Genomic DNA, 15,577 nt, shown 5'->3' with positions numbered 1-15,577 from the left:
TCCCTTTCTTCCTGGTAGTTTGCGAGTTTGCGTCTATGTGTTGGTTTTGTTCTGGTCTTATCCTGTTGGCTTTGTTTTGGTTTTGTTGCCCTGTTTTTGCTTGTGCTTTGTTGCTTTGATGCCTTGATCTCGAGTGTGGGATCCTCCTTTTTGTTGTATAATAATATCACCTATTCTTAAAAAAATATATATCAAGCATTTAACTAGGCAACAAGTTTTTTGTATGGTTGCCAAAGAACAATTTAATTTTTCATCAATACATCTATTGTCGAGTAAATCGATGCTAAACAGAAGTTGATACAATGGTTTTAATTCTTGCAAGTGTTGGTGGATTGTGTATGAACGAATTTTCGAAGCTTGAATTCCTTTTGTATCCAAAGATTGAAAGAACCTTTCATGGAAGATTAAGAGAACAAGGGGAAAACAACCGAATGGATCCCTCAATCCTCATCATCCTCTTATAAATGTTGAGATCCTACCCTACAAACCGAGAGTGAGTCCATAAAAAATAGCCTCTAGATAAATAGACCCAATGAACAAGTAAATCCAATTAGGCACCCTACCTTAATGACTAATGATAGGGAAAAAGAAATAAGACCCGCTCGAAATATGGGGAGCGCATCAGCAAGTGGTGCTTTGTCGTCCACAACATATAAAGTTGCATGTGCTCTTATGGAAATGGTAGCCAATAATAAGGTTGGAGGTTCTATCCACAAATCTCTTTAGTCTCCAACACATATTATTGCATATTTTTAAAACGTTTTATCAATTTAGATTATACCAATTTTTAGTTATGGAGTAGAAGATTCAAACCATAGATCTTTTGGTCACTACCACGTACAAGTGTCAATTGAGTTATGTTCCTTTTGACCCAATCCATTTTATTGTTCTTAAACTATCAATCAAAAACTATGGGTCTCCCCATCTTGATATTATATATATAGACATGCACATCGCAAATTGAATGTACGAACATCTTTAGATGTTTTGAGGATTGAAGAGATTAAAAGAACAATGAGAGAGGGAAAAAAAGAATGAAGCTTTAGGTTTTTGGTGCATAACTTTTTGAATTATAAAACTATTAAATTTCCAATTTAAAATTAAATTAAAGGAAACAATATATTAAAGTAGGAGAAGCTTTATACATTCCAACACGTTTGAGTTCCTTTTATACTTATTATTGATAATTAATAATTAATTAATTATATATTAGATTGATAACTATCATTAATTAATTGTCAAAACGAGCATAGCTCAACCGACATAGTATTTATCTATCAATCTCGAAGTAAGAGATTTTACTCCTCCACCCTATTGTAAAAAAAATATTTATAAATAATATTTAATGACATATTGTGTAAACTAGTAATTTAAAGAATGGACACAAATGTAAAAAAAAATTAAAATTAAAAAAAAGTATTTTCTAACCTGCTCACTTTTTAAAGATTTAGAGGAGTTTGAGGCGCTATTTGGTTATTATAGTTTATTATAGTTTATTATAGTTGATTATTATAATATTACTATAGCTAATTGTAATTGTAGGTTATAATAATCTTAAACATCATTGTTATATTTGAAGCCCCAAACATGGAATGAGCAATAATAGCCCACTCCACTAACTTCAAGTTGGGAGCAAACACATTAGAGATTAAAGTTTTTTTTTCCTTAAAAAATTTAAAATTATAGATTATAAAATTATCATATATGAATAATTATTTAAATTGAAATATTTTTATCTTTGATATTTGAATAGACTAATTAGAACAATTATTTAAATTGAGATCTAATTTTTAAAGGCCTACTCGGTAGAGGTTGAAAACAAAGATCTCGTTTGGTAACTATTTGGTTTTTTGTTTTTGTTCTTAAAAAGTTTAACCTATTTCATCCACATTTCTTATAATAATTTACATTTTTATTTTTTCTAAGTACAATGGTTGAATTCTTAACCAAATTCCAAAACACAAAAACAACTTTTTGAAAGCTACTTTTTTAGTTCTCAAAATTTGGATTGGTTTTTAGACCATTGGTGAAAAGTAGATGACAAAAGAAAAAATTTGGAGGTGAAAGTAATGTCCATAGGCTTAATTTTCAAAAACAAAAACTAAAAATAAAATGAAACAAAACGAAGGTAAAATAATTCATGAAAATAAAGTTGTATTTCACGTTTTCATATATGTGTCTGGTAGCATTTATAAATCATAAAATTAGTAGTAGTCAACCACTATTATTTGGCTGACAATGAACTATTATTAATTTATTTATGAATACAATTTATGTTAACAAAATATATAACTATTATTTTGTAACATTATATAATTTATAATACATTATCTAATACATATTATATATTTTTTTAAAAAAATGACTTGAGTTTATAACATGATATATTGTATTTTTAAATGTTTTTTTAATCTTTATTTATTGTACACTTTAAATTTTTAAATTTAAATATAGATACAATGAAAACATAAAAGTGTTATTTTCAAAATTAGTAATGGATCATAGAATTTGAAAATAGTTTTCAAAAACAAAATTCGAGTTGTTTGTCAAACACATATTCAGACTCTAAGTCTATTACCCAACTGAAACCATAAATATAATAAATATTAATAAGAAAAATTATCAATAATGGAAAAAACTACAAACTATTTACATACTATAGCAAAAAAACAATATCAACGGAAATTTTTATAAAATTCCAAATCTACCCTCGCGATTTTTCTCTTCGATTTCCCCTTCTTCTTCTTCTTCTTCTTCTTCTTCTTCTTCTTCTTCTTCTTCTTCTTCTTTATTTCACAATTTCTTCAATTCCTCGCCGATTTGTTCTTCTTTATTGATTGATTTCATCGTTTTTCTACTTTTTCTTCAGAGATTTTCATCATTCTTCGTGATTTCGGGTAGAGTTCTTCTTCTCCTCCTTATTCTTCTCCTTCCTTTACATATCACTTTCTTAGGTTTTTTTTTTCTTTCGGATTTTGTGACTCTGTTTCTTTTCCTTATTCTTCTTCTTCTTCACATTTTGTTGTCTGGTAATGTCTTGTGAATGTACGATGGTAATGTCTTTGTTGATCATGTTTAAAATATTTTCCATAATTCCCCGGGAACGGAAAATAATTGTTTCTCATAAAATCGTAAAATACATTACCGAAACTGCGTAATTTTGATGATGTATTGTATTATTATTTGTGTATCTCAAATATACAGATATAGTTCTCTATCTCTCTCTATCTCAAATAGACAGATATAGTGCTCTATCTCTCTCTATCCTTGATTTGTAATAGCTTAGATGGTTGGAAGATCCAATTTTTAAAATTTTGGACACGATCCACATCTTATTCAACTGTTACAAGAAAGAAGATATACACATCTATAACGCAAATTACATGAACTCTTCGTTCCAATCAACACCAGAATCTTATGAGTAAATCATTTTTTAATTAATAGGCACATGATATATTTATAAAAATTCGCAAAAAATACAAACAAACAAACAACAATTTGCAATTTGTTTTGGCTTGCTTCAACCCAAAACTACCTCTAAATCTTCATTTAATATTTAGTTGACGAATTCAAAGGTTTACCAAATAGTCAGATTAATAGATAGATATAGAAGTCTATTTTTGTCTGTCAATGATAGACAGATACTCTATCTCTGAATATCACAGATAGACAGATACTCTATCTTTGACTATCACAGATAGATAGAGATAGATGCCTTTCTTTGTCTATCTCTATCTCTTTCTTTTTTTTTTCTTTGTTTTGTTTTTAATTTAATTTACTACTTTGCATTGTATTGTATTAGTGAGGTAGAACTATTAATTGATAGACAACGACATTATCATTGTCTATCACTCATCATTGTGATTGAGTGTATTGGTGATAGATAGAGATAGAACTTTATCTTTGACTATCACAGATAGATAGTGATAGATGTCGATCTTTGACTATCTCTGATAGATAGAGATGGAACTTTATCTTTGTCTATCATTATGTTTGTCTATCAATGATAGACAGAGATAGAACTTTATCACTGTCTATATGATAGACACTGATAGAGTTATATCTTTGTCTAAAAACTGATAGAGTTTTATCTTTGTATATCACTTATAGACAAATATATAACTCTATTTCTATCTTATCACTATTGGATATTTTCATTGTAGGTTTCTTACAAATCTTAGTGATATTTTCATGAGTTTCTCATATAATCTTTTTTTCATTTTGTTGAATATCATGATTATTCCTATAGTTGTTTTTTTAAAAAAAAAAAAAAATTATGGAGGACAATGGAATGATTATCACTACATGAGATTTATAAGGTTGGTGTAATTTTAGTAGATGACTGTATTGAAGAAACTCGTTTGAGGAGATCCTTGAGCGGAAGCAGATCGACCAAATTCTATTAATTATTGAAAACTAAATTTACAGTAAACATACAAGATATATGCATTCAAAATAAACTACAACGTGCTTTTTATAGAAAATAGTTCAAGATACATTACCTTTAAAGAACCTTTTCTTCACGTATCCTTCGAACAATCACATACCAGCAACTTCTTGAAGACCTTCTTTAAGAATCCTTGAACAGTAACCTAAACATTACCACAAAGAGACCTTGATATTTTCGAGGTGAGAACCCAAGGGTAGTGGGCTCTGACTATTTTGGTTAGGAGGGATAGTTTGGGTGGAGGAAGAAGAAGATTGAGAAATCTCTCATAAACAAGAACATAGAAGTTTTCTCAATCGTTCAGTAAATTGCAAATCGTCCAAGGAAGAAGAAAAACATAATTTTTCTCTATTCCTTTTGCCATAAAATTAATAACCACCCACTAAGGTGGTTGGAGAGAAAAGATGAGGAATTTATTATTCAAATAATAATAAAATAATATGAATAAATATGATAACTAACTTATCATATTATATTTATATTAAATTATATGTTATATCAAATATAACATATAACCTGTAGTTTTAATATTGTATCACATACAATATAAACTATAGCTTATTTTCTCTATTTTATGACATTTAATACAAATCACATTTATATTAAATTTAACAACTATAAATCATATTCATAGATAATATATTTGAATCAAATTCAAATATTTATTTCCTCCTATTAAACTATAATGTATCAAAAACATTATGACAATTTTATCATATATAATTGAAACAATTTAATTTGAACAATTCAAATTAACCAAAAAATTGATTCTCAACTAAATCCCTTTGAGCTACCAAGGGGACCTTATGGACTTATAGTTTGAAGCTCCAATGGTACATGAATAATTAATTAAACTCTTTAATTACATTATTCACCATTCATTAATTGCCAAGCACTCCACTAAAGACCAACTGCTACACTATTCGCACTATGGATATATTTTTGTGTCAATTGGATATAACCAATCAACAGTACAATGACCCTTCACAAATTGCTCGTAAGTTTAACTAGGCCAAATTATTGTTTTGCCCTTATAGTTACATCTAACTCCTTAGGTACCACTGATCCCTCTAATGAACAATAGATTATAGTCCTACTATGACTAAACCCATCTCGGGCCAGGAGAAGGTATGGCGCCACATTGTTCAAGACTCGGAATCAGCCCTTAAGGGAGCAATTTATCTACTTACTCCTACTTTGGGGAATGAGTGAATTTCATCTTGTGTATTTGTGTTCCCAACTCCCCAAAATGGTAGGTTTGTTGAGTCGACGATCTGGCCACTCTCACCCATACAAATCAAAGGACCGCCCTCATAGGCAAGAGTTCACAACTCACTCATGATTCAGGTCATGTTACCTATTGTCATCCTGGTGAAATGTAAGTCTCTATTATGAATGGTGTTATTGTTGAGGCTGATGCCTTAAATCTCGTAGGGTCCTATAGTTTGTAAAAATATATATGAACAAACAGTTTTATGATATATAATATGAGATATTTTATTCACTTCAGTCTATGAAATATGAGATATTTTAGTTGCATGAACCACAAATCAATAAACTAAGATCCATGGTTATCGTTGTAACTTAAGCATGTATATGGAGACATACAACTGGATCGTGCTTTAAGTGATAACCTAAATGGTCTGTAGTATATGGATAAAGGAGAGAAATCTTATCCTTATGACATTACAAGTGTGACCCGTTTTGTAGGTGTTACAAATGTTGTAAAGTGCTACAAATGGTTTGATCCTAATCATTCATGTATTAGACATGTGAGCGGGGATGCTCTACACAAATGAGTTTGTATAAGACCGAATCACGAAATGTTTAGTCTCGTTATATAACGTCGTTCATGACTAAGATTTTCATTTGACTAGGATGACCATAGGTAACATGACCTTAATCCTAAATGAGTTGTGAACTTCTGTCTATGAGGACAGTCCTTTTATTTGCATAGGTGCGTGTGGCCAGATCGTCGACTCAAACCTACCACTTTGGGGATTCCTCTAACTAGAGAGCTGGGAACTCAGCTACACAAGACAGAATTCACTCCTTCCCCGAAGCAAGGGTAAGTAGATAAATTATTACCTTAAGGGTCGATTCCGGGGCTTGAACAATGTGGCACCACAACTTCCCTTAGCCCGAGAAGGGTTTAGTCATAGTGGGACTATGATGTATTGTTCATTAGAGGGATCGGTGGTACTTAAGAAGTTAGATGTAACTACAGGGGAAAAATGACAAATTGGCCCAACTGTACTTACGAGCAATTTATGAAGGGCCATCGTATTGTTGATTGGTTATATCCGATGGACACAGAAATATATATGTAGTGTAAAGATGGAACTGTCGGTCTTTAGTGGAGTGCCCGAAAGTTAACGGATGGTGGATATCATGATTAAAAAGTTTAGTCAGTTATTCACGTACCGTTGGAGTTTCAAGCTACAGGTCATGAGGTCCCCTTGGTAGCTCAATGGATTTATGTTGAGAATCAGTTTTTGGGTTAGTTTGAAATGTTCAAATTAACTAGAGGGAATTTGATTATATATGATATAATTAAATTGATTCAATTATATGTGATATAATTGATTCGATATATTTGATACATTAATTGATTGGAGGAACTAATATAAATATGATTTATATTAAATGCTATAAAGGAGAAAAAGAACTATGGTTTATATGTTGCATATGATGTGATATTAAAACTTTAGGTTATAAATATAATATGATAAATTTGTTATTATATTTATTTATAATAAATTAATTATGAGATAATTGATTTTAGTTTTTTTTTTTTTTTCCAATAACTGACTTAGTGGTTGGTTATGCATGGTTTAGGGCTAACTGTGGGATAAAGTTGAAAATCGTTTTCATTTTGTCATTTCACACGCTACACGACCAAAAAGTAATCAGATTACTATTCGAGAGAGTAAACGATTGTCATCGAGTTGACTATACATTTGTGTTGTTGGCACATTGATAATCGATTGAGGAAATACGTGAAGAAATGGTTCTTCAAAGGTATTGTCTTACTCGATCCTTTTGTTTTTTTTTCTTCAAAGCATGTTGTAATTTATCCTTTGATGCATAACTATTCTATTTAATTGTAAATGTTTATGTTTTTTCACAATGAGATTTGGAACGATCTGCTTCCGCTCATTGGTTCTCTAGATTTAGAGCTCCTTCAGTTATATAATGAGACTAAACATTCCGTGGTCTAATCTTATACAAACTCCTTTGTATAGAATTGAAGGAAATCGAACACGAGGATTTCCATGAGAAGCGGAAGAATCTTTCCAAATTTAAATCGTATATGAACTTTACAATTACAATCACTAACGGAAACATGCGATTATGCAGAAAATAGAAATTACAGTATGCTTTACTACAGATCAAGGGATGAATCAACTAACCTTTCTAGACTCATCTTCATGTTCCTTGATCACGAACGCTAGATCACAGTAACACAACAACACACAAACGTTCGTCCAACACGACGCTACACTGCACGAACACCTCGCACTTCAACTAAGTGATTGTCAAGGTCACGAACACCCCAAACACCGTGAATGGCCTCCACAGAACCTCGACGACATCGAGTTGAGTATGACACCACCAAGAAGGTTACTTTTGTATTCTCGGTGTGAGAATCCAAAGGGTGGGCTCTGTGTGGACTTGGTTTGAGGCAGAAAACTGGGGAAACCACAATTGTAAAACGATTGAGCAAGTGGAGATGGAACAACCTATCGTATAGGTCGATGCCCAATCATTTAGGAAAAGCTATGCGATTGTCTAGCAAAAGCTATGCGATTGTTAAACTCATCGTCTAGCTGAGTGTTTATCATGTACTAACACTCCACGATCATTTAGCTAACTCCAAGCTGACACTTAGTGAATCTGATTTATTTGACAACTTCTCCATGAGTAATTTTTCGAGATTGGAAAAATCTCAAATCATCATTACTTAAATTAGGAAAACATTTTTTCTTTGACTCACGGTTACCTGAAACCACCAATAACCTCCTACTCAATTGGTTATTAGAGAAAAATATATAATTATCCAATAACTAACTTACCATAATATATTTATAACCTATAGTTTTAATATTTCATCTCATGAAACATATAAATCATAACTCTTTTTCTATTCCATGGCACTTAATGAAAATCTCATTTACATTAATCCTCCACTTGATGATCTTATACACCATACCGATCATATCATATATAATCGAATTACCTCTTGTCAATTTGAATATTTCAAATCAACACCAAAAACTGATCCTCAACTTGAATCCATTGAGCTACAAAGGGGACCTTATGGTGTAGCTCGAAGTTCTAACGATACGTGAATAACTGACTAAACTCTTTAGTCACGGGATCCACCATTCGTTAACTGCCAGACATTCTACCAAAAACCAACAATTGAACTCTCCTTATCACAGATATATTATGTATCCATCTTAACCAATCAACAGTGTAACAACCCTTCACAGATCGCTCGTAAGTACAACTCGACCAATAACCGTTATGCCCCTATAGTTACATCTAACTCCTTAAGTACCATTGAATCCTCTAATGAACATAAGTCATAATCCTACTATGACCGAGTCCTCTCCTCCAAAGAGAAGTTGTGGCCGCTATGTTCAAGCCTTGGAATCAACCCTTAAAATAGCAGTCTATCTACTTACCCCTGCTTCGGGGAAGGAGTGAATTCCATCTTATGTAAGTGAGTTCCCAGCTCCCAAATTAGACAAGTCCCCAAAAAGGTAGCCATGTTGAGTTGACAATCTGGCCACCCTCACCCATACCAATCAAAGGAACGCCCTCAAAGGCAGCAGTTTCCAAAACACTCAGGATTGAGATCGTGTCACTTATGGTCGTTTAGGTGAGATGTAAGTCTCCAGTATCAACGACGTTATATACAGAGTCTAGTCATCTCGTGGTCTGGTCTTATACAAACTCTTTGTATATGACACCCCCGCTCGCATGTTTTCATATGAATGGTCAGGATCTACCATCTGTAGTAGTTTACAACACTTGTAAACCTCTACAAAGCGGGCCGTATCCGTAGTGTCACAAGGATCAGGTATCCCACCTTAATCCTTAAACTACAGACCTATTTAGATTATCACTTAAGGCATGATTCACTTGTATATCACATATATATGCTTAATTTTACATAAGTAAATGCCAGAACGAAATAACAGTTATTTTATTCATAAAACATTGTGTATAATTATAAACAACGAGACTCCGAAAGAATTAGGACACCAATCCCAACAAGAATATCCCCGCTCGCATGTCTAATACATGAATGATCAGAATCAGATCATTTGTAGCACTTTACAACGATTGTAACACCTACAAAGTGGGTCATACTCGTAGTGTCACCAGAATAAGGTACCTAACCTTATCCATCTACTATAGACCATTTAGATTATCACTTAAACATGATCCATGTATGTCTCCATATGCATATTTAAGTTACAATGATATCCTTGGATCTTAGTTTATTGGTTTATGGTTAATGCAACTAAAATATCACATATTTCATAGACAAAATGAATAAAATATCTTATATTATTAATCACATAAGAGTTTGTTCGTATAATATTTACAAACTATAGAACCCTACGAGATTTAGGGCATTAACCCCAATATGTATGACTTTAATGATTTAGTTGGTTTAATATATAAAGATATTCAATTGAATGGGTTGGTAGATTTGTCAGTTTTATTGGGTTTTGGTGAAAATAGTATTCAAACTGTGGTTCCAATAAAAAAGGACAAAGTTGTTTTCTGGTATCTAACTTTGGCTAAAGATGCAATCAGTAGACATCCATTAGTTGCTCATGTAAGTGTTTGTTCTTTAGAAGGGTCTTCTACTGCTATTAGTAGTGTAGGTGAAAATGGTGATAGAATGTTATATTTAGGTTCTTTTTCTTCTTCAAATGATGAAATTATAAGAGATATTTTTTTATGGTGATTTGAAGATAAAAAGTGTATTTGAAAGTAAAAGAAGTACTTTTAAAGTGTTTTTACATAAATGTAGTAAAGCATAATTTTCAATTTAGGACTACAACATCAAATTCGAAGTCTGTTGAGTTTAAATGTTTGCAAGAAGGCTGAAAATGGTATGTTAGGGCATCTTGGTATAAGAACAGTGAGTTGTGGATATTTAGAAAGTACGTTTATGAGAATATGCATTGAACACAACTCAGAGTTGTCATAGGCAAGCTTCTTCATCAGTAATTGACAATTGCTTGATAGATGATTTTAGTTTCATGTCTACTGATCAATTAATTCCTAGAGACATTATCCATAAAGCTCGTGCAAAACTTGGAGTTAATATAAGTTATCAAAAAGCTTGGAGGGCAAAAGAACACATAGTAAATATGTTAAAAGGAGATGTAGTTGAATCATGCACCTTGATTCCAAGATTTTTTGAAAAGTTGAATAAAATAAATCCAGGTATGATCCATTTTGCATAGCAAATGTACGATAGATAGTGATAGACAATTATCCCTGTCTATCCGATAGTTGTCTATCATTGTCTAGATAGACAACATAGACATCTATCACCGTCCATCTATACAGTTTTGTTACTATTTACGCTGATAGAAATGTTTTTATGTATTTTTATAGGTACCTACACCACTTTAGAAATGGATGATAGTGGTCATTTTAAGTTTTGCTTCATGACTTTTGGTGCATCGATCAAGGGGTGGAAGTATTATAGACCTATCATATCTGTTGATGGTGCATTTTTTAAGTGTAAGTTTGATGGCATGTTGTTAACAACTTCATCAGTAGATAGTCAATTAAATCTTTCCCCTTGCATTTGCTATCATAAATTATGAAAATGACACATAATGGACATGGTTTTTTGAAAACTTACGAAGCAGTTTTACAAAGTAGTTTTGGGAAATGAGAGAATCTAGTCATTGATTCTGATAGGCATCTTAGCATTCCTAAAAGAAGTTTTAAGAGTGTTTGTTAATGTTGAGTGTTGTGTTTGCATAGAACATCTCTTAAGAAACTTGAACCTTCATTTTAAGGTTCTATTGCTTGATAATTATTTCTTTAGTCGTGCTAATGCCTACACTACTATTGACTTTGAGTACCACATGAGATTCATGGAGTCAATCTGTCTAAATATTAGAAGTTATCTTAGTAGTGTTGGATTTGAGAACTGGTCTCGGGCATATTCACGAAGAAGAAGGTATGGAATGATGACATCGAATGTTGCATAAAGTATAACCTTAGATTTTAAAAGTGCTAGAGAATTATTCGTGGCTAGCATGCTTAGTTCAATTAGAGATATATTGCAAAAGTGGTTTTATGATCAAGTAAAACTGTTTTTGCAATGAAAACTCTTTTGACTTTTTGGGCTGAGAACATATTACGATGAGAATACGAAAAGTCAAGAAGTTTCTTGGTAAGAATTCTATCTTTTTCTTATTTTCTATCTATCTTTGTTTATCTCAAATAGACAATGATAATATTCTATTTGTTGATACTGATTACTTTCTCGTATTTATCTATTAGGTTGATCCCATTAGCAACATTGAATACGAGATAATGGATGGACATAAATAGTTCATTGTGAAGCTAGACTTGGGATCTTGCAGTTATCGAGTATGAGATTTTGAGGAAATTCCATGTGCACATGCACTTGTCGTTCTCCAAATGCTTAATTTAGATACCTATTCATTTGTAGCTAACTTTTATTATAGAAGAACATTATCAACAACATACAGTGGTTGTGTTCAACCTATTGAAGTTTCTTTGGATTGGAGAGTTGAATATGATGTCATGAAAATATTACCTCCTATTGTTAAACGTCAAGTTGGAAGACCTAAAAAACAAAGAATTCCATCTGTAGGTGAATTTAAAAGTTAATCCAAATGTACTCATTGTAATCGTAAAGGTCAAAATAATAGGACTTGCACACTTGAATCGGTTAAGCAAATGACTTAATCATTATTTTTCATTGTAATATATGTATAGACATGTGGATTGACACTAGAGTTTATGAATGATATTTTTCAATTTATTTTGTTCTTGAGTTGTCTATCTCAACCCTTTATCACTGTCTATCTCAATCCTCTATCACTGTCTATCTCATATAGACAGATATAGCCGTGATTGTTGGTTGTATGTCCTTAAACACACAGTTTGTAAAACTAAACATATTCTATTAGTAATAAAGTTGTTATTATGGTATATTCAATAAAACTGTTATTGAATATGTAAATTGCACTTGTAAAGCCTAAATCCAATAAACTAAACGAACCCTTGGCTACAGTATGAATACTTAGACCTTAGTGGAAACATAAATAAGGATTAGGTTTGGATATATAGCCAAAACTGTCTATAAGTATAAGGATAAGATTTGGTACCTTATCTTGGAGACACTATGGATGCGGCCCGCTTTATATTTGACATAAATGATATGATCCCTAAATCGTTCATATAGAGACATGCAAGTGGAGGCATCCTATGCAAAATATGTTTGTATAAGATTGGACCACGAAATAGTTACTATTTTTTATAACGTCATTTACTGTTAAAACTGACCATTTCAATCTGATGACCTAAGGTAACTCGATCTCAATCTTGAACTAATTATGAACTCCTGTTTATTCAGAATTATCCTTTAATCTACATGGGTGAGGGTGGCTCAACAACTCCGCTCAATAAGCCTTTCATTTTAGGTATAAGATGATAACAGATAGAAATGCACGTTATTACAACGCAAAGATATAAAACAATGTAGGATTACGACAATAAAAACATGCAAAATTGTGTCCAAAAGCATTAAGTAAGAATATTGCGATCGCATGCGCCCATCGCATTAAAGCAACTAATTTACTTATTTTGTGCAGGAAAATGCGTTGGCGCAAAGCAATTTGCGATCCAAGAAATTCGACACCCAAGTGCATTAGAAGATTACGACCACAAAGCTATGTGATCGTATGCGCTCACGAAGATCTGCTAAAAAAGGTGGCCATATAAAGACAGCGTATCAAGGTGAAAGCTTAATAAATCATGATGGGACAGAAAGTTGAAGATGGTCGAATCCGAATTTAGTTGACAAGTCGTTAACGACACACTGTAGCAAGTACATTCAACTTTTCGGTGACCATTAATCCTCGCATCAGACAGAGATTTAATGACTTCCCATCATTGCAATCATTTGAGAGAAAAGTTCTTCATCCTGAAGCTCATAAATACCAAAGGCTACCTTCGTTAAGGGAGTTCAGAGTCTGGAATTTTTGGAGTTCCCATTCGCCATATATATAGAAGATAGATCATAGATACCCGTAATCTGTAACTTATATACTTATACTTAGAAGGCGGAGGCGAGTGAAGAGAGAAGACACCGAAAGATCGTTCTTGGTTAGCTCGAGAGACTGCCAGGCAGCGCTGAGAACAGAGAGAGGGTCGACTCTTGTGAAAGCAAGAACATTCTTTGGGCAGAGTAGAATAAAACACAGTGTAAAAGCCTCGGGAAGCAAGACATTGCCACCAGGCTCCCTATCCCTAATTTCTATTGTCATTTTTATTCTGATTTTATCTATAAAATGGAATTTGCATCTCTACATCTGTTCAATCTCTTAACAATGCGCATGAGTAACTAAACTCCCAAATGGGTTGAGAAGCACTTAGCTGGAATAACCTAAGATCTTCATTTTATGCGATCATCTTGTCTTATATATGCGTCCATCACCCTTTAGAGATACTTGAGAGAGTAGTCTAAGGAAAGAACCTAGATTTGAGAGAATTAGGTTAGAATCTAGGCTTGAGAAAGTCAGATTAGAATCGCATAAGCAAGAGATAAGACTTAGAGATAAGTTTTGTTTGCCATCATGCATCGCATGCACCCTAGAAATAGGATATGATAATATGTGGTTACCTTGTGTATGTGTGTGTCATTCATCATCGCATAGACAAGAATATAGGCTTGGATAGAAGTCCTATAGACATTATCGTATACATCTCATGCGTCCTAAAATTAGGAACTATAGCATTGCATTGAGAGATGACATGTTGTTATATGTTTGTAGCATGATCGCATAACTTGAACGCAATCTTAGGAAGTGTTAGCTAAACTCCTTCTCAACTCGTTTCCCGCATACTCATTATAACTTTCGTTGTTATTAACTCTTTTCTCATTCCACTGCATAGGATTTATACTTTAAACAAACATACCAACCAACTTATTGTTTTGTTTTTCACCGCAAAGGAATCAAAACTTACCATCACATATTGTCTCTGTAGTCCCTGTGTTCGACCCTGGGCTTACTAGGCAACCTTGTAGGATTTATACTTGGATTTTACAAGGAAAACTTGCATGTGCAATGCATATACCACCATTGCAATATACACCATTATTTCATCATATTCACAATGCATCATAAGACCACATAGATAGTTGATGACATAATTCTGCAGGATGATATTCACTTCTACCCGCTTTAGGGTTAGTAGATAGGTTGTTTCCATAAGTACTAACTCCTAGTCTTGAATAAGGGGCCCTGCCCTCTCTGTCGCTAAGAGGGACTCGGTTTATTGGTAAGACCATAAACCAATTGTTCATTAGTGGATCAATAGAGACTTAATGAGTAAGATGTATTATAAGGGTGAAGTGGTAACTTTGACCCAACTAATAATACGAACAACTTGTGAAGGATCGACTTACTGATCATGGTTAAATTAAATGGATAGAAATATATCTACGGTGAGGAGAGGGCAATTATTGGGATTTAGTGGAGTGACCTGGTAGTTAACGGATGTTGATTAATTTGGTTTAAAGAGTTTAGCCAATTAATCTCATATCTTTGGTGCTCATGATCTGTAGGTTCATTAGATCCCCTACTAGTTCACAAGTCGATTAAACCTTAGAATAACGTGAAGAGTAAATTTGAAACGTTCAAATTCAATTTAAAAGAATTATTAATCATGCGATATGATTAAACATTTAATTATCAAATTAAACGAAATTGAAGAATTGAAAAAATATTTAAATATTAATTATATAAATAGGGATTCATGATGGAAAAATTGATGTTTAGTTAATTTAATATTTGATATTAAATTTATTTATTTAATTAAATAAGAATT

General features: G+C 32.5%; 1 pseudogene; it reads left to right on the top strand.

Moving 5' to 3' along the window:
* Window positions 1–11,577: 11,577 nt before the first annotated feature.
* On the top strand, window positions 11,578–12,430 carry LOC150037679 (uncharacterized; annotated as a pseudogene).
* Window positions 12,431–15,577: the final 3,147 nt, after the last annotated feature.

This window comes from Benincasa hispida, chromosome 2 (genome assembly GCF_027475165.1).
Source record: "Benincasa hispida cultivar pf3 chromosome 2, pf3_genome.v1.1, whole genome shotgun sequence".
NCBI classification, from domain to species: Eukaryota; Viridiplantae; Streptophyta; class Magnoliopsida; order Cucurbitales; family Cucurbitaceae; genus Benincasa; species Benincasa hispida.
The sequence above is the reverse complement of the archived record's forward strand: the minus strand, read 5'-3'. Positions and strand labels throughout refer to the sequence as shown.